This window comes from Caretta caretta, chromosome 4, assembly GCF_965140235.1.
Source record: "Caretta caretta isolate rCarCar2 chromosome 4, rCarCar1.hap1, whole genome shotgun sequence".
NCBI lineage: Eukaryota > Metazoa > Chordata > Testudines > Cheloniidae > Caretta > Caretta caretta.
Genome location: NC_134209.1, coordinates 96,831,060 through 96,850,716, shown reverse-complemented (window position 1 = coordinate 96,850,716; position 19,657 = coordinate 96,831,060). Strand labels below are relative to the sequence as shown.

Here is a 19,657-nt window from a genome sequence, read left to right as displayed (position 1 = left end):
AATCAGAATATGCTATTATATGAAATTGCTGTGACAGTGAATATCATTGAAGCTTTGAACAGGTATTGCATTTTCACTTTATTTACTTTATGATTAAGCAGATACCTAGTGAGTGTTGTTGCTGTTTACTATTGGGGAATGCTGGAGCTGCTGTCTCCTAATATGTATCTATTTAACTGCCAACTCTAAAAATCTGCCTGATACAGTACTATTTTATATTTTCCCTTTCTTTTCAATCTTTAAATCAGCAGAATTTTTTCGTTTCTTTTCTCTTTGTGTTGTCTCTTAATTTTAAAACTATTTTGTCTCAGCTTTCAGCTCTGTTAAATGTTGAGAAGAATATACGTATTTTCTAGTTTGGAAAAATAGAAAAAATATCTATGAAAAGAGATTATCCTTTCAGAGCTCTTTCTATGGAAAAGACACACCTGCCTAGATGGTTCCTTGTTTTCACTGACTTCTTCAATGGATAAATGGGCCACTACAGTTCCCATTAATGTCAAGGGGAAGACTCTGAGGAACTTGAGTGGGAGTTAGATGAAGACCTGCGTGAAAGTTTCTGTAAAGATAAACTTGTGATTTCTCTAAACCCTTTTTCTGATAATAAATTATGCTCACTCAATGAAAACTATAACACATGACTAACCAGTTACCTTTCTCACCTGGGTCGCATGGGGAGGTGCAAGAGAAACAAATCATATTCCTCAGACTGTGGAACAGCAGCCAAAACCTTAGGGTTTGGTAATCACTTTTCTCCCTCCCAAATTTTGAGGGTTCAGTAAGTGGATCCACACTGATGTTGATCCATAGCCCCTGTCCTATAGATTCCAAAGCCCTCTTCATGATTGTTCAGTGGTGCCTGAACAATTTTTATAGCGCTGAAAGTGGAAATCATGTATTTGGGTTGTTGTTACTGCTTCATACCAGAGAGTATGGCAGCACCACTAGCACCCCTAGTTCCAGCACCTATGGGTGGTCCCCCACAAGCATACTTCATGTCCCTACATAGTGATCCACTGTCTGGGCTCCCCACTCCATGCAGTGAAACCACATCAGTTTTTCTGCCTATTAGGTCTTATGTGCCCACCAGATGGTCAAGGGCAGATTTAGCCCCCAGGTCCTGATCTTATGCACACTGAAGTCAATGGGAGACTTCCAGTGAACTCCATTGGTCTTTGCATCAGATAACTATGCATCAAGCTGAGAATATATACTTTTGAATAGATGAAAGTATTTTTATGTGTTCTTAATTTCTAAATTTGCTGTTTTTGTTTTTAATATAAGGTTTTCAAAAGGTTTAAAGATTGATAAATGTACTTGAAATGTGCGCATTGAAGATTAGTGTTGGAAGAAACCTCAGGAGGTCATCTACTCCAACCCCCTGCTCAAAGCAGGACCAACCCCAACTAAATCATCCCAGCCAGGGCTTTGTCAAGCCAGGCCTTAAAAACCTCTAAGGATGGAGGTTCCACCACCTCCCTAGGTAACCCATTCCAGGGCTTCACCACCCTCCTAGTGAAATAGTGTTTCCTAATATCCAACCTAGACCTCCCCCACTGCAACTTGACACCATTGCTCCTTCTGTCATCTGCCACCACTGAGAACAGCCGAGCTCCATCATCTTTGGAACCCCCACTTAAGGTAGTTGAAGGCTGTTATCAAATCCCCCCCTCACTCTTCTCTTCTGCGGACTAAACAAGCCCAGTTCCCTCAGCCTCTCCTCATAAATCATATGCCCCAGCCCCTGATCATTTCCAATTGCTCTCTCCCAATTGTCCACATCCTTTCTGTAGTGGGGGCCCCAAACTGGCCGCAATACTCCAGATTTGGCCTCACCACTGCCGAATAGAGGGGAATAATCACTTCCCTCAAACTCCTACTAATTAGCTCCTACTAATGCAGCCCAATGTTCCTTCTTGGCAACAAGGGCACACTGCTGACTCATATCAAGCTTCTCATCTGCTGTAATCCCCAGGTCCTTTTCTGCAGAACTGTCGCTTAGCCATTCGGTCCCCAGCCTGTAGCAATGCATCGGATTCTTCCGTCCTAAGTGCAGGACTCTGCATATGACCTTGTTGAACCTCATCAGATTTCTTTTGGCCCAATCCTCCAATTTGCCTAGGTCACTCTGGACCCTATCCCTATCCTCAAGCATATCTACCTCTCCCTCCATCTTAGTGTCATCTGCAAACTTGCTGAGGGTGCAATCCATCCCATCATCCAGATCATTAATAAAGATGTTAAACAAAACCGGCCCCAGGACCAACTCTTGGAGCACTCCGCGTGATACCGGCTGCCAACTAGACATGGAGCCGTTGATCACTCCCCATTGAGCCCAACAATCTAGCCAGCTTTCTATCCACCTTATAGTCCATTCATCCAATCCATACTTTTTTAACTTGCTGGCAAAAATACTGTGGGAGACGATATCAAAAGCTTTTCTGAAGTCAAGATATATCACGTCCATTGCTTCCCCCATATGCACAGAGCCAGTTATCTCATCATAGAAGGCAATCAGGTTGGTCAGGCATGACTTGCCCTTGGTGAATCCATGTTGACTGTTCCTGATCACCTTCCTCTCCTCCAAGTGCTTCAAAATGGTTTCCTTGAGGACCTGCTCCATGATTTTTCCAGAGACTAAGGTGAGGCTGACCGGTCTGTAGTTCCCCGCGTTCTCCTTCTTCCCTTTTTTAAAGATGGGCACTATATTTGCTGTTTTACAATCATCCGGGACCTCCCCCGATTGCCACGAGTTTTCAAAGATAATGACCAATGGCTCTGCAATCACATCAGCCAATTCCCTCAGCACCCTCGAATTCATTAGCTCTGGACCCATGGACTTGTGCATGTCCAGCTTTTCTAAATAGTCCTTAACCTGTTCTTTCACCACTGAGGGCTGCTCACCTACTCCCCATACTGTGTTGCCCAAGACAGTAGTGAGGGGGCTGACCTTGTCTGTAAAGACTGAGACAAAAAAAGCATTGAATACTTCAGCTTTTTCCACATCATCTGTCACTAGGTTGCCTCCCCCATTCAGTAAGGGTCCCACACTTTCCCAGACCACCTTCTTGTTGCTAACATACCTTTAGAAACCTTTCTTGTTACCCTTCCACATCCCTTGCTAGCTGCAACTCCAGTTGTGTTTTCGCCTTCCTAATTACGCCTCTGCATGCTCGAACAATATTTTTATACTCCTCCCTGGTCATCTGTCCAAGTTGCCACTACTTGTAAGCTTCTTTTTTGTGCTTAAGCTCACTGAAGATTTTTCTGTTAAGTCAAACTCGTCGCCAGCCATATTTACTATTCTTTCTGCACATCGAGATGGTTTGTTCCTGTGCCCTCAATAAGGCTTCTTTAAAATACAGCCAGCCTTCCTGGACTCCTTTCCCCCCTCATATTAGCCTCCCAGGGGATCCTGCCCATCAGTTCCCTAATGGAGTCAAAGTCTGCTTTTCTGAAGTCCAGGGTCCGTATTTTGCTACTCTCCTTTCTTCCTTTTGTGATGATCCTGAACTCAACCATCTCATGGTCACTGCTGCCCAGGTTGCCACTCACTTCTATCTCCCCTACCAATTCTTCCCTGTTTGTAAGCAGCAGGTCAAGAGGAGAATGGCCCCTGGTTAGTTCCTCCAGTAGTTGCACCAGGAAGGTGTCCCCAACACTCTCCAAAAACTTCCTGGATTGTCTGTGCACTACTGTATTGCTCTCCCAGCAGATCAAATCAAAAGTTTTTTCTGCTTCACAGCTTCTCTCCTCATTCATAACAAATAGGTGATGCCTCTCACCTGTGGAATTTGGAGGTAGTCCAAAGTTGTTGTTGGAGGCTCCAGGACTGAGCCCTGCCCTTCAACTCAGGGCACCAGAAATTCTGCCTCTAGTGATGGAACAAGATGGAAGTTCAGCAGTGCTGGAGTCCTTAAAAATAGTGTGTGGAATGGAATGGAATGCCTCAGGAGGGAGCAGAAGGGAACAGAGGATCATGGGAGGAGCTGAGCGAAAGATAGGGTACTGGGGGAGGACCAGAAGAGGAGGTGGTGACTCCCCTCAGATTCCATCTCGTCCCTGTCTGTGTCCAGCTTCTGCTGCCCATGGGGCTCTATACTATTCAGGTGACCCCATTATCTGGCTCCTAACGTCACCTGTCTCTAGCTGTGCCCTTAGCTCCTGGTGGTTCCTGCCTCCATGTTCCCCAGCCTGTTCCTGGCTCCAGTTTCTCTTCACTGACCTGCCACTGAGCACTGTGTGCCAGTGCCTGGAACTTCCCAACTTGGAGGATGCTCTGCAGCCAGGGAGGCAAAGGAGCCTGGCCTGTGACCAGCAGATGTACCGATATGCCATGTTGGCATTCCAGAGTAGTCTGGCACAACTTAAGCACTGAGTTCAGTTGCTTCTCACCACTTTTTCATAAGTTGTTGTTGCTGTTGTTCAATATCTACTTTATTTCAGCTTGTAGCTCCCCTCTTCCTCTCCTGAGCTGAGTTACTGCAGCAGCAAGAGTTTCTCCCTCTGCTCTCCCTAGTAGAGCACAGCTCTAGCAGGCTCCCTGTGCCACCACAACAGTGATAAGGAAGCCCTGCAATCTACAAGACAAATGTAAGTGTTCTAGGTAGCATTTCAGGAGCCTCATAGAGGGAGCTATACCCTGTTGCAAAAAAACATCCTATCCTTGTTCTGCCAGGGCATGGAGTTTCAGAGGGTTTGTGATGCCCGGCAGCCACAAGCCATCAGCATTCTCAACTCTTTCATTGCGAGTTATGTGATTTTGGCCCCTTCTGGAGTCAGTCTCACAATGACTCGAGACACTCCAGTCCCTGTATGACTGAGCCCTGTGCAAGGAAGATCCCCCTCTGATTTCCCCATCTCCTGGGGAAGAGCAGCCAGTCAGGGCTGCTGTAGGAATGTTCATGATTTTTGACTGTGGTGTTGGCAATACTGAACCACTGACCCTCACGTTGCCTGGGAATGAAGGTTTCAGTCAGATTGACGTGCAGCTGGGAGGTGTGATTTCCAGTGCGGGAAGACAGACAGCTCTGCTCAAGCTAGTGCCCAAAAATAGCAGTGTGGCTGCAGTGTCATGGGGGGTGGTTTGGGCTAGCTGCCTGAGTACAGTCCCACCTAACCCCTGGGTACGTATTGGGGCAGGTACCGCCCAGGCCACCGCAACCACACTATTCTTAGGTACTGGCTTGAGCAGAGCTAGCATGTGTATGTCCTCCCACACTGGAAATTACACCTCCCAGCTGCTGTGTAGACAAACTCATAGTGCTCTAGATCAGGCTCACTGCCCCTCCCTAACATTACAGCATCTCCCAGCACGCAGAGAAGCCTGTTATTTCTGTGGAGCCCTGTCTCAGGCAGCAGTGTAATGGAAATAGAGCTTCTCTGGCTTTCTGTATTTAGATTGTGGTAGTACCCAAAATGTGCTAGGTACTTCTTGAAGACAGAGAGAGACCCAGCCCCTGCCTCCTACTGCATTACTATTTATGTAAATACCTATTAAAAATATACAAAGAAAACAGATTTTATATCTGATATAATAAAATTTCTGTGCTGTCTTCCTTGTATATTTTTAAATATACTCAGGTTTGGGTGTATTTTTTTTGTGAAGATTCCACATCCTTCATACAAGTATGAAAAATTTCCAATGTGTGTTTGAGTTTTGGAAGGGAAAAAGTGTTAGCAAAGTCAACATGCATCACAATAAATAGGAACCTTGTGTTTGCATGTCATAATGCACTTGTCTGTCTTATGATTCAAGCTGTGATATCTTTCTGTTTTCTGGTACAGTCTATAAAATAGAAAGTTACTATACCTGGCTGACAGAATGAATAGTTTCAGTGAAACTGTTCATTGTCTCTTGCAACAAGAATTATCTAAGGTTTCATTTCACAGCTCAGTACTATCAAGCAGAGAATTTGGATGCAAAGAAATTTCACAAATACAATAAAGTCTTACAGACAAAAGGAAGCATTTCTTCACACAATGCACAGTCAACCTGTGGAACTCTTTGCCAGAGGATGTTGTGAAGACCAAGAGTATAACAGGGTTAAAAATAGAACTAGATAAATTCATGGAGGATAGGTCCATCAGTGGCTATTAGCCAGGATGGGCAGAGATGGTGTCCCGAGCCTCGGTTTGCCAGAAGCTGGGAATGAGCAACAGGTCAATGGATCAGTTGATGATTACCTACTCTGTTCATTCCCTCTGGGGCTCCTGGCATTGGCCACTGTTGGAAGACAGGATACTGGGCTAGATGGACCTTTGGTCTGACCCAGTATGGCTGTTCTTAGGTTCTTATAAAGACTTCAACAGTTACAAATGAAAGAATTAATGTTTCCTTCTCTTTATGTTGGCAGTGCTTAGTAATTGCTCCATTGCCTCGTTATTATTTTTTTAGTCAGGAGGTGTTCATAGCAAAGATGAGTTTAAAAAAATATGCCAGATTGATAAACAGTGATGTATTCACTTTATCATTAAAACTTTAAAAGGTGCATTAGATTTTAAAGCAAAGTATTATGCTAATGCTATATATGTCTCTCTTGGCTGCTTCTTTTCACTATATTTTACTTTATAATATAGAACAGGGGTTGGCAACCTTTCAGAAGTGGTGTCCCAAGTCTTCATTTATTCACTCTAATTTAAGGTTTCACGTGCCATTAATACATTTTAACGTTTTTAGAAGGTCTCTTTCTATAAGTCTATAATATATAACTAAACTATTGTTGTATGTAAAGTAAATTAGGTTTTTTTAAAATGTTTAAGAAGCTTCATTTAAAATTAAATTAAAATGCAGAGCCCCCCGGACCAGTGGCCAGGACCAGGGCACAGTGAGTGCCAATGGTTGCCTACCCCTGATATAGAAGGATAAGGAAATAGCTGGTTTCAGAGTAGCAGCTGTGTTAGTCTGTATCCACAAAAAGAAAAGGAATACTTGTGGCACCTTAGAGACTAACAAATTTATTTGAGCATAAGCTTTCGTGAGTTACAGCTCACTTCATCGGATGCACGTAGTGGAAAATACAGTGGGGAGATTTTATATACACAGACAACATGAAACAATGGGTGTTACCATACACACTGTAACAAGAGTGATCAGGTAAGGTGAGCTATTACCAGCAGGAGAGCGGGGGGAACCTTTTGTAGTGATAATCAAGGTGGGCCATTTCCAGCAGTTGACAAGAACGTGTGAGGAACAGTGTGTGAGGGAGAAATAAACATGGGGAAATAGTTTTACTTTGTGTAATGACACATCCACTCCCTGTATTTATTCAAGCCTAAGTTAATTGTATCCAATTTGCAAATTAATTCCAATTCAGCAGTCTCTCGTTGGAGTCTGTTTTTGAAGATTTTTGTTGAAGAATTTTCATTTTCATATAACTAGACATTTTCATATAAATAGCACAAGTATGAGTCTGAAAACGTTTCCTTACGCTGGAATACGCCCAGTTAATGTATTGGGACGAGCTACAGTTTCAAAGCTTGCTGCTGCAAGATTACAAGCTCCTGTCCTCCTACTCATTGTGGCATTTCAAACTATCAGGTTTCTCTACAATATAAGCCTGATGCTCCTCTCTCATCAGTGTAAACCAGGAGTAACTCTACTGAATTCAGTGGAGTAAAGCTGATAAAAAGGGGGAGAAGAATTGGACTCAGTGTATTTTTTTTTCTTTTTATTGCATGGGAAAAACTGAAAGGAAAAACTTGCCAAAATTCATACTTGATTAGAGATCATTCCCTGCCGTAGACTGGTAATGACAATTGTCTTTCTTTTAATGCATAATATCTAAAGATACATATTTGCAGAAGAAAATCAGTGCTGAATGCGAGTTAGAATAATTTTAGGTTGAGATCACTTTTAATCATCTGTGATAATATACTATATTTTTTCAACATCACTTCTCATTAAATTGACAAAATCCTGATTTCCTTCCCAGGAGCAACAGTAGCTTGTTATCATGCGCAATTGAGAACGAAGCTTTATATAATGTAAAGATATTTGTCATGATCATCAGTTGGATGATCATTCCTGCAAGCTCCTGTATGTAATTTACAAAAATAATTGTTTGTTTTATGTGGGATTATATATGTATTTAGACTTCCCTGAGTAGTAAAACAGTGATCAATAAATCAGCAGAGAAATTGAGACGTACCTGCAGAAAAGTGAACACATGCCACACGATAAACTATTAAGTACCAATGTACATGAAATAGATTTATCTAGACTGAAACCTGTATTTATTAATAAATAGATATTAAAGTAATCTGTTTGGAACCAGCAGTTTGCTAGATGATTTACAGACATAATACAAGGTCCCTGCTTTGAACAGTTTTCAATCCAAGGGCTTATTCCTGCAACATTTACACATGAATAACTTGATTCGCATGTGTAATCCTGTTGACTTCATGTAAGTGTTTTTAAGATTGAACTGATTGCACAATGCATATACAAGTGATGGGATGAATCCAAGTACAATGTGATTGATCAGTTAAGTTTAGCATGTGCCATGTTAATGCCATAGTTTGTTTAGGTTTTCTAATATTTATTTTTCTCTGTTGGGAGGAGTAGAGTTCATAGATCTTTTGGAAGAAGTGTACTTTAAGGAAGGATTAACAGGAGGAGAGAGAGCAGGTATGATTGATCAGGTCAGGAAGACAATTCCAGTCCTTAGAGTATTGCATTAAAGAAGACACAAAGGTGAGTTTGGGTCTATCCCTAAGGGATTGCTCAACCCAACCCTTATGATTAGCTAAGTGGGCAGATAGCAGTGAATGAATAGAGACATTCAGAAAATTAGGCAGGAGCTAAGTTATTCAGGACCTTGAAGGTCAGGACAAGGATCTTAAATTTGATGTGGGAAGTGAAGAGAAAGTTAGTTGAATAGATATGAGGAGGAGTTTGGTATAGTTTTTAAACACAGGGTAGGGTAGGTAATTTTGTACTTGGTTGTATTCAATATTTCATATGTGACTGTTAGAAAATTGTGAAATATGAATTGCTGAAGATAATTCTGTTTTGTTCATAGTTGCAACCGGTTCTGTTGATTGCTCATGTAACTTAATCACAGTTATTTGTTTAAATCAAAGGGCTGTGGTGTCACTGTCACATTCTACATTATTTCCGTAGGCAAAACACATTGCATGCATACATTCCTTGGCCACTGATGCCTAGAACATCCTGAAATTTTGGAATTCATCAGATGCAGCGTTCGAACATTATTGTGTTACAGACAAACAAAGAAATGCTGTTGAGTATAGGGCCTCACTTTACACAGTCAAAAATTACTTTCTACCTGGTGGTGTAGCTCACCAAAACAGGATTTGGTGTGGTGGTCTATCTAGGTCAGCCATCAAAGTAGGACACCTATGCTGAGATCTGTTCAGTCTGTCACCATGAATGTCTATATGGCCCTGTCCCTACTATTATTTTTAATAGTTTTTAAGAGAATTTAAAAAAGATTTAGAAAAAATGGTTAATAAATAATTTAGTTAAAGTTGTTTATTGGCACATGGAAAGGGCATATTTAAACTCTTTCCAGAAACTGTTCTAATTGATCTTAAAATGAAAGAGGTTTAAGAGAATGGGCATTGCAGATTATTTACAGAGACTGTGTAGGGGGCAGGAAAGGTGTGAGGAATGTCTGGGCTTGTCTTCACTACAGGGGTAGGTTGACCTAAGTTACACTACTCCAGCTACGTTATTCAACGTACCACAGTGTCTTCACTGCATTGCACTGACGGGAGATGCTCTTTGGTTGACTTTCCTTACTCTTCTCTGAGCGCTGAAGTACTGGGTTCGACCAGAGAGCACTCTGCCATCTATTTAGCAGGTCTTCACTAGACCTGCTGAATCGATCCCTACTGCATCAACTGCAGCAGCACCGATCTTCCTGTAGTGAAGACTAGCCTCAGACTTATGGCATTCCATAATAATACTTTTCCAAATGTGATGGTTCATATAACACTTTAGTTTTAAGCCAGGAGCAAAAAATATGCCGTAAACCAGTCCTCCATTCCCACTATCCAAGGAGACTAACTCCATCCTGTGGGAATAGACTGTAGGTTGTCAGTAGAATGCATGGATTTAGCCTTTTCTCCCTGGTTTAGGGAATGAGAACTAAATATTATGTATTGTGCCAAAATATAAAAACTGAATAAAAAAGCAACAATCAACATCAGGAATTTGGCAAATGTTAGTGGTACCTAACCTAGCTGCTTCCAAAAGCTGCAGATGGGCCATTCCAGAACAGGAATTGCTAAGGGCTGTTCTCAGGACCCATGTTCTATATGGTCATGCTCTTCTGCCTGTTGATTTGGCAGGCAGCTAGTATGGCAATGGGGATTCTAGAAATACCTGAGGGAGAAAGACTTGGCATTGGTTTCCTACATGCATGCTTTCATGGACAGATTATTCTTCCCTGTCCTCTGAGGTCAAACTTTTCATTGCAAGGGACCATGTCTTCTTTTAGCACTACTGCAATAATAATGACAATCATAATTCATGAGTGGCTTTGCCACTTGTGAGTAATAGGGCCACCTCAAGCTCATGCTTGTAAAATATCTGCATCATACTACACCATGTATTCATTTTATCTAAATTCTATAAAAACATGTGTTCAAAGAACATTATTAAGGTTGCAAAATATAGTAACACAGTAATGTCAGTTCAGCAGGAAGGAATCTTTATGAGCACAAATCAAAACAAGGTAATACTAGCAAAAAGTTTCATACTCTTCCCCAGCTAGAAGATCAACCCATTCCTCAGTGCCTAGGAACCCTGCAAATCCATCTGATACCCAGCATTTTCTTCCTTCTTTCTCTCTTTAGCAGCCTTCTAATATACATTTTACTGAACTCTTGTATAAGGAGAGAGGAAGAGAAGGCCAGGATTGTCCTTTGTGAACAAGAGAACAGTTGGATTTCCACTCTGTGACAAACAAACATATTTCTAAGTGCTGCTTTGTCTTTTATGTCAAAAATCAAAGCACATTTTTACCTGAAGATATTTTTAATACTTCTTGTTTCAGTTTTTTGGAGCTGCAACATTTAAGATAAGGTAATTTGTCACTTTAATACTTTGCTTGTGCAAAAATAATCCTCATAATGCAAATTAAGTCTTTAAAAGATGCAAACATATTTTCATTATCAAAAGGTTTTTCCAATATTAAGCAAATTTCTTCGTTGCACAGCAAGAGATAAATTTAAGGTCACTATTATATGAATTTTGCAATAACTAGGAACCTGATAGTCTTTTTTTTTTTCATTATTTATCCTAAACTTAAATACATTTAAGTTTAAATACATGCAACTAAGGAGGAGTAGAAGTCTTTTTAATTTGGTAACTTGGTATGTCAAGTCAGAATGTAATGTGACAGCATAGTGCTGTGTAGGTGGATGTTAGACAAAATGATTGAAAAAGAAAAAGGAAGCTTATTGGATAGAAAGGAAAAAAATCAGTCTTTTTAAGACATTTCTGCTCCAGCAGAATTAATTCTATTGAAGTGCATAGAGTTCTTCTTTGGGGAGAGGGAACTCTTCTTGCAAAAGGGATTATTTTAAGGCCCCTTTCTATGAGTCCATACAGCTAGTGAAAACGTAATCATTGAGGGCCAGACTCTGATATATGTTGAGTTGCATGCTTGTGGAGTAAGGTACTATTTGACATGAATAAGGGTATCAGAATATGGCCACCACAGAGAGTGGGAATAGTATAATGAAGTTGAACTTTTGTAGTAGTATGATTGATTGTATTCAATATAGGTTTTTATATTACACTCATCACCATAGTACTAAGAGAATGAGAGGGAAAGAATGTAATGGAGACGAAATAGGACTAAAAACGCAAAGCTATATCATAGCATCAGTTGTTAGGTAGAACTCTTAACTGAGTTCAGTAAAGACTTCTGCTCAACAATTGTGTGATATGGCCCCAAGTTTTTACAACGATTACAAATTAATGCACATTCTCTAACTGTCTAGTTGCCAAATTATCCACCAAAATTTTATAAAGTACCATGTGGATTCTTCAGTCTTTCTGCCAACTATTTAGTTAAAGGAGTCTCTCTCATGATGTCTCTTCCTATCTCTCCACTTTCCCACTACTTGGGTCTCAAAATATTTCATAGTGTTGTCCTTCAAGAAGGATTCTGAGCACCATTAGGAGTCATTGAGATGCACAGTAGCTCTGTAACCTTATTCTGAGCATTTGATCATCACAATATGCAATTTAATTATTTAAACTGCTTGATGATTGATACTATATTTGGTGCAATACTTTTCTCCATATCATGTGCTCTCCTTATGACTTCACTGGCTACTATAGTTTAAAGGACAATATATTGTTAGCATTTTTAACCAAAGTCAGTGCTGATAAAGGATTCAGTATTGTTGCAAAATGTTCTGCATTGGCTAAACAAGGCAAAAAACCTTACGGTCAAAGGCTGCATTTGGATGCACACTTGGCTCCCATTGACTTCAGCAGGACTCGTGCGCACATTTGATGATAAAATGTGAACATTAATTTATTCATAATGTATTCATTATAGAGATAAAGTTGTACAAATGGGGGCACAGAAAAGGGATAAGGAGATAGACATTGAAGAGAGGTAGAGAGTGTGTGTGTGCTGTAAATCAATATTTTTGTACTGGGGGAAAAAAGAAATTAGTAGAATGATACACCAGTCTGAAAATGAGGAAACGTGTTTGAAAAGTAGGAGATAGTGAGTATAGAATTACAAACCATTAGTCACAACTAGCCTAAGTACCATTCGCTTCAGGCAATGTGTCTGAGTTTTGTATTTGAAAGTTAAAAAATTACAACTAGTAATAAAATTCTTCAGCTCAGTGTTTACGGAACCATAGGAATGACACACAAACACCTCTTTCAGAGGGATGTGTATGTTTATGTGACTTGCATGCTGCAGGGGGAGGAAAGCTGTAGGAGCGAATTACAAAATAGTCTGAGAGTTAGCAATAATTTCATAGTTGGTATGATAACAAGCTACACTAACCAGAAAATGTAAGGGAAGGGTATTGAAATTTATAAGATACTGATTTGTCATTTACAAATCCAGAGGCAATATCAAAATTTGAGGGAGAATTGTTTTAAAAGGTGCATCAAAGAAACTACACTCAGATGAATTTTGGACAATACATATCGTAAGTAGTATGACTCCCATCCCATCTAAATCAGTAAAACTGGAATATTTCAAACTGGCTTAAATGTTAGTAAATAAGTGGTTGGATAATTAAAATGTATAACTTCTAAAAGTTAAACAACCAGTATTTTTAATGTTAGTACTTGGCAAGTTCATTTAAAAACACCAAAACTCTATTCTGCCTTCATTGTTTAGGATCAGTCTGTTTCTGCAATGATTCAATATTCTGTCAGAATGTAAACTGCTAGAGAGCGCACTCTGAGAAAAGATTTGGGAATATAGGATAGATTTTTGATGTTTGACTAAAGCTTTTTTCCATGTACCTATGAGACTGGAGAAAAATCTCTCCCATTCTGCTGCTGCCAAAGTATTTTCGTTCATCAGAGATTGCATTAATACCTTACCTACATACTTCTTGTGCATGATGTCGGGTAACACTTCGTCCTCAACCTTTTTTTGGGGGGTGGAGGGCTTTTCAAAATTTGTTTTCAGCTTGACTGGCAATTTTCACAAGTGAAAGTGGTCTTGCACAGTCAGCTGAAGGAGTTGTACAGAGGCTGAGATTGTTACATGGAAGAGGATTCAGAGCTGGCAGGGCTGTTTTGAGCTAGAGAGATCAGGTAGGAAAAAGAGTGTTCTCAATCTCGCTGAATAGAAGTGTGGGGGAGTTGTTTCTGAGGGTTGGGGGAGGCGTTGAATTGGATGAGGTAATAGGGCTTTGGGGGGCTCTGAGCTGAGAGGGAACAGGCTAGGATGATGGAATCAACTGCTGAATCCCTCATTCACCAAAGAGTGAATTGGTATGGAACTGGAGGAGAGGCAGTAAAGGAATTAATGACAGAGTAAGAGTTAGACTGGGGAGGGAGAAGTTGGGAATTGAGAAAAGCTGTACAGGGTTACAGAGAGAAGTAGTTTTTACCCACCATGCACTTTACAGTAAAATTATCCTTTTGTTGTTTTTCATTCAGTGCCTCACAGGAATAGATATTGCAGTGAACTACAAAGGGTCATGTATGTTTGTTTATATAAATATTCCATATAAATAATATGTCACTTTAAAGAGGTAACAGTTGATTTTTCTGGGTTGTTAGATTAAATCTTTCTTATGTCATATAATTAACAGTTCCTTTTGTCTTTTTTCTCTCCAGCATCATTTGAATTTAATTACATTTTTAAGGGAGTATACAATGGACAAAGTTCAAATATTTTTTTTTCGTTTTGGTTTTCCTGGTAGCTTTATTAATTACATTTTATTTCATATTTAAATTGAAGTAGCCTGGTTAGGCCCTTATCCAACAAGCTTCTTCATGCTTTCTTCCATAATAACCTTACACCTGAAATGCTGTTCTTGAACTGATCTGTAAAGTCACTGTCCTTCTCTTCCTTCAAATCCCAGCACTACCAGAATGCTTAAAAGAGATTGCTGTGTGCAATCTTATTACTGTTACCCATATTTCCCTTCCCCACATTCTCCTTTTTTAATATTCTTAAATTTGAGTGCAAACTCTTCAGGGCAGGGACTGTGTCTTACTGAATGTTTGTACAGCATGTAGCACAATGGCCCTCTATTTAGGACCTCTAGGCAGTACTGCAATACAAATAAAAAATAAATGAAAACTCTTTAACTAGGGCCACTGAAATGGAGATTCTCTGACTGCACAGAAAATGGATAAGTCACTCTCAGCAAACTCATGATTACCATATTAATGATTTCATTCAACAGCATTAGGAGTGACATTTTTATAGATTCTTTGTAATTTCTCAAACTAGTTTGGAAGAGTGCATCGAATAACCGTTCTTATAAAAAAATTAAAAGGGATAGTTGAGTAACTAATTATTGTGAAACACTGACCTGATTTTTTATATATTTATTATTTGTAATGTATTTCCTCCGAATATCTTGGCTCAGATGTAGCATCTGCTTTTCACTGAGATCCTGCTTTTTCAATTTTCCAGCTGAGTTGACTGAAGCACAAGGAGGTCAAGTGTCTTACCCATAGTCATACAATAAATGAACAGCTCTGCCAGGTTTCTTGCCTTTGAACTACATGACCCTAGTGTGGGTTTCCACCATTGTTAACAGCACTGTAGGTTATTTCTTGTTAGTGTTGTGCATATCTTCTTTATAAAGGGTGGGTGGGTGGTTGAGTGTATATATATAACCTTTAACCAATTACAAGGGGGGACTTCAGAATAAAGGGAACCATCATAACACACCCATGTTAAAAGAAATCCAATTTTATCCAGTATTACTGTAATACCAAAAATAAAGCGGAAGAAAACTTTTCATTTAATGGGTTCTGCAAATCTTGCACTAAACCTTCTAAGTCCAAAGAATTGTCTTTCTATATTTTTTACAAGAGGGTCAAATTTTTAATTTGTTCTTTTCCAATTTCTTACTCCAGTCATCATCTGTCTATCCTGTCCCTGTGTGCCTGATGTCAGAGACAGTAGCAACAGTATAGCTAGAAAGTTGAAAGTAATAAAATCATGTAAATTCACAATTTTTTTTAAATTTCTGAGCCTTTTCAAGTTTTAATAATAAATTCTTCGAGTAGCGAACCCCTTTGAGTGCTCCATTTTAGGTGTGCTTGCATCCCTGCATCTAGGATCGGAGATCTCTGCTAGCAGTGCCCGTTGAGTCATACATGTGCTTCTCTCTGTCTCATGTCACAAGCAACAGCTATATAGCGCTGTGTGGACAATCACCCTGAGTTCCTTCTCAGCCACCCTTTGTATGGGACAGAATCTTTAGCAGAGCCCTTCATAGGAAAGTCTTAGTGCCCTTAGCAGTCTAAGCATTTCCATTTAAAGTATATAGTTGATAGCCATTTCCATTTCTTTAATTTTCATTCCCCTCCTGGAAACTTCTTTTTTTCTTTCCTCCCTGTTACTCCTTAGGTTAGAATAGTAATTTTTCTACATTTTTCCCTACATGGAAGTTCCCCTTACGCAGGTTATGCTTGGATCCCCTGGGTTTAAGAGGTGCCTCACCTGCCGTGAGGCCATCCCCATAAGTGACAGTCACTCATGATTCATTTCATAGAATCATAGAATCATAGAATATCAGGGTTGGAAGGGACCCCAGAAGGTCATCTAGTCCAACCCCCTGCTCGAAGCAGGACCAATTCCCAGTTAAATCATCCCAGCCAGGGCTTTGTCAAGCCTGACCTTAAAAACCTCTAAGGAAGGAGATTCTACCACCTCCCTAGGTAACGCATTCCAGTGTTTCACCACCCTCTTAGTGAAAAAGTTTTTCCTAATATCCAATCTAAACCTCCCCCACTGCAACTTGAGACCATTACTCCTCGTTCTGTCATCTGCTACCATTGAGAACAGTCTAGAGCCATCCTCTTTGGAACCCCCTTTCAGGTAGTTGAAAGCAGCTATCAAATCCCCCCTCATTCTTCTCTTCTGCAGGCTAAACAATCCCAGCTCCCTCAGCCTCTCCTCATAACTCATGTGTTCCAGACCCCTAATCATTTTTGTTGCCCTTCGCTGGACTCTCTCCAATTTATCCACATCCTTCTTGAAGCATGGGAGAGGAGCATGTACCACAGAAGTGCGCCAGTTGCTTCAACTTAAAGGCACAGATCCAAAAACTGTGACCTGAAGTTAAAAATTTTAATGATGGAGAGTGCACTATGGCCAGACTCAAGCCCTGGCCCCAGTGCCTCTCCTGGGTAGCGGTCACTGCTGGCACAGTCATCTCCTGCCCTGGACTTGTTGCGTGCTGTAAAATGCCAAAGACTTTTGTAAAGATGTGAAGAAACGGATCCTGAGCTCACCCACCAAGGAGAGAAAAGGGTTCCCCCCAAGGTCTGTAGCTTTCACATCTTTCGCAATGAGTTTTAGCTCTGGTGACTGCCCTGGGACCTCCAGTACCCCAGCACTACTGTACTGATAAGTACAAGGGCCCTAAGAGGGCAGGACCACATATGACAGTACTGTCAGATAATACTGGCAAAGAGAGCCCCAAAGCCTCAAAAATCAGCACCTGCCGCTCTGACTAAACTTATGGCACTGAGGGCTTCAGCACCAGTGAAGACTTCAGCACCAGCTTCTGGCCATTTGGGAGAATGCAGACTGAACTCTGCACAGTCGACACTGACAACATCTGCACTGATTCCTAGACCTTTCACGGCACTAATGCAAGGGCTGCCCATGGCACAGATGATGCTGGTACCACAGAAGTTCAGGTTTCTGAGAGACCTGCTTGTCTCTGAAACCCTGGAGTTGCACCTCCTCCGTACTGAGTTACCAGCAGTACATGCCTTTTCCCCAGATGCAACTGATACTCCGCCACTCCCCATCACTATCTACCCCTCCCCCCCACCACTTCTTAAGTGAGGAGGAGGAAGAGGATAAAAAGTCTTACTCAGTTACACCAAGCAACCCCCCCCATACCAGGAGCTGCACAACATAAACATTAGGCATACCCTCAGTACCAGGAGACCAGAACAAACCCAGGACCTTGGTAGGGCACCCATGGATGCGACCCTATGTCTATGCCCCCACACTCACCCCATTGAGATCCTGGGCCGCATACAGGCAGCAGTTTCCCAAACTGCCCATTATTCAGAGGAACTCAGACTTTTTCAGTCCTCCTCTGTAAACAGGCCTCCCAAATCTGAGGTAGAACCTTTTGAGGAACACGATGAAGGTCCGGAGGAAGAAGTCAAACCACCAACCAACATCTCCTCATCTTCACCCGATGAGGCAATCATGCTACCACCACCCAGGTCTGCTAATGACTTTAAACAATTTCAAGACCTGTTTAGAAGAATAACAGTCTCTACAGATCCCATTGGAGGAAGTGTGAGAACCACAAGCTTCTGGACATATTGCATACGTCCACATTGGCTAAAATCGCATTCCTGGTCAACAAGTCCATATTAGACCCATCCAAGGTGGTCTGGCTGATCCCAGCCTCAATACCTCTGACATGTAAGTGGGCTGATAAGAAGTACTATGTCCCTACAAAAGATATGGACTTTTTTCTCACACCTTATCCAAAATTCCCTCGTGGTTAATGCAGTAAATGCGAAGGGAAAACAGCATCATTCCAGGACAACCCCATATGACAAGGATTGGAAGAGGCTAGATCTCTTCAAATGTAAGGCATACTAGACAGATAATAGTCATATTACAAGAAGATCACTTCTTGCATTCTCTACAAAATCTGCTGATACACGTCAATCCCAGTATGCAACATTTATGTACTGGAAGAACTATTGATAATTGAGGCAGTGATTTTGTGATGTAGATTTATGTCCACTAAGAACTACATGTGAATCCCTCAAACACATTACATGGTCTTCCACCTGTGTAACTCAATTAACTTCAATAGAATTACACAGGTTTAAAAATGAGTATGACAAAGTGGAGAAACAGGCTTACTGAACCTGCCAAATTAACTTGATTGTGACCATAACCAGATTTATCACCCAGGTCTTCTGAGGTTCGTGGCTGGTAGTTTGTCTGTGTACAAGGGGTTATCTTCCAGATTTGTAGACTTATGCCACTTCAATTGTCATTTAATACTTCTTAAATGTATTCTATAATTACAAAATCCAATAATAAATACTGTAAGCTAATTGCTCTTCACAATTTATTAGCAATAATCTTTTCAATATTGTGAAACAAACATTGCCCTTTACAAAACCAGTAATGGTGCCTAAAATATTGTAATCTTACATTTGAAGTCATTCTAATATTGGGTTTTGGGGGTTTTTTTAAAGAAAAAACATATTAAAATAACAGTTAAAAGGTATTTGTTATTACTACCAAAAATCCCACGCATACTGAAATAAGAATATTTGCCACAGCAATGTACTGCAAGAACCTCTTTCTTTATTATATACTTATTCAAAATAAAAACCTTTGGTTTTCCAGGTGACTAAAATATTTTAAACAATGAACTTGAATCTCAGAATGTTGTTAACTTTTAGCTGCTGATGAAGTGGGTTTTAGCCCACGAAAGCTTATGCCCAAATAAATTTATTAGTCTCTAAGGTGCCACAAGGACTCCTTGCCGTTTTTGCTGATACAGACTAACACGGCTACCACTCTAAAACCTGAATAAAACCGGGTATTCATGGAGCCATCTAAGCCTGATGATAACTGTTCAGTTGTCTTTCCCAACAAAACTTTGATTATCAAGAAGTATTTGGAGAGACCAGCTATGTTCAAGCAAACTAGTTGCTTGTTTTGTGTAGTTACCCACATGTTGGTTGATTTAGTTTAAACTAGCCCTAGTGAGTCACTTTGTGTGCTCTCTGTTTAGCACTTCCTGTTTCTTGGATGCTGTCACTCAGTATTGTAACCATTTAGTAACACTAAATACATGTAACAGAAGCTTGCAAAGATGCCTGTTTTCACAATTTTCTGAAGAGTGACAAATTCAAGAATGCCATTTGGTGTAAGTTACCTGTGTGTCCATGTGTCATAAATATAAAGGGAAGGGTAAACCCCTTTAAAATCCCTCCTGGCCAGAGGAAAAA

The 19,657-nt window shown here is 40.5% G+C and overlaps 1 protein-coding gene across 2 annotated transcripts in view; it reads left to right on the top strand.

Moving 5' to 3' along the window:
- TUSC3 (tumor suppressor candidate 3) overlaps window positions 1-19,657 on the top strand; it is a 287,435-nt gene that overhangs the window by 230,392 nt on the left and 37,386 nt on the right. The gene's annotated exons all lie outside the window — the stretch shown is intronic.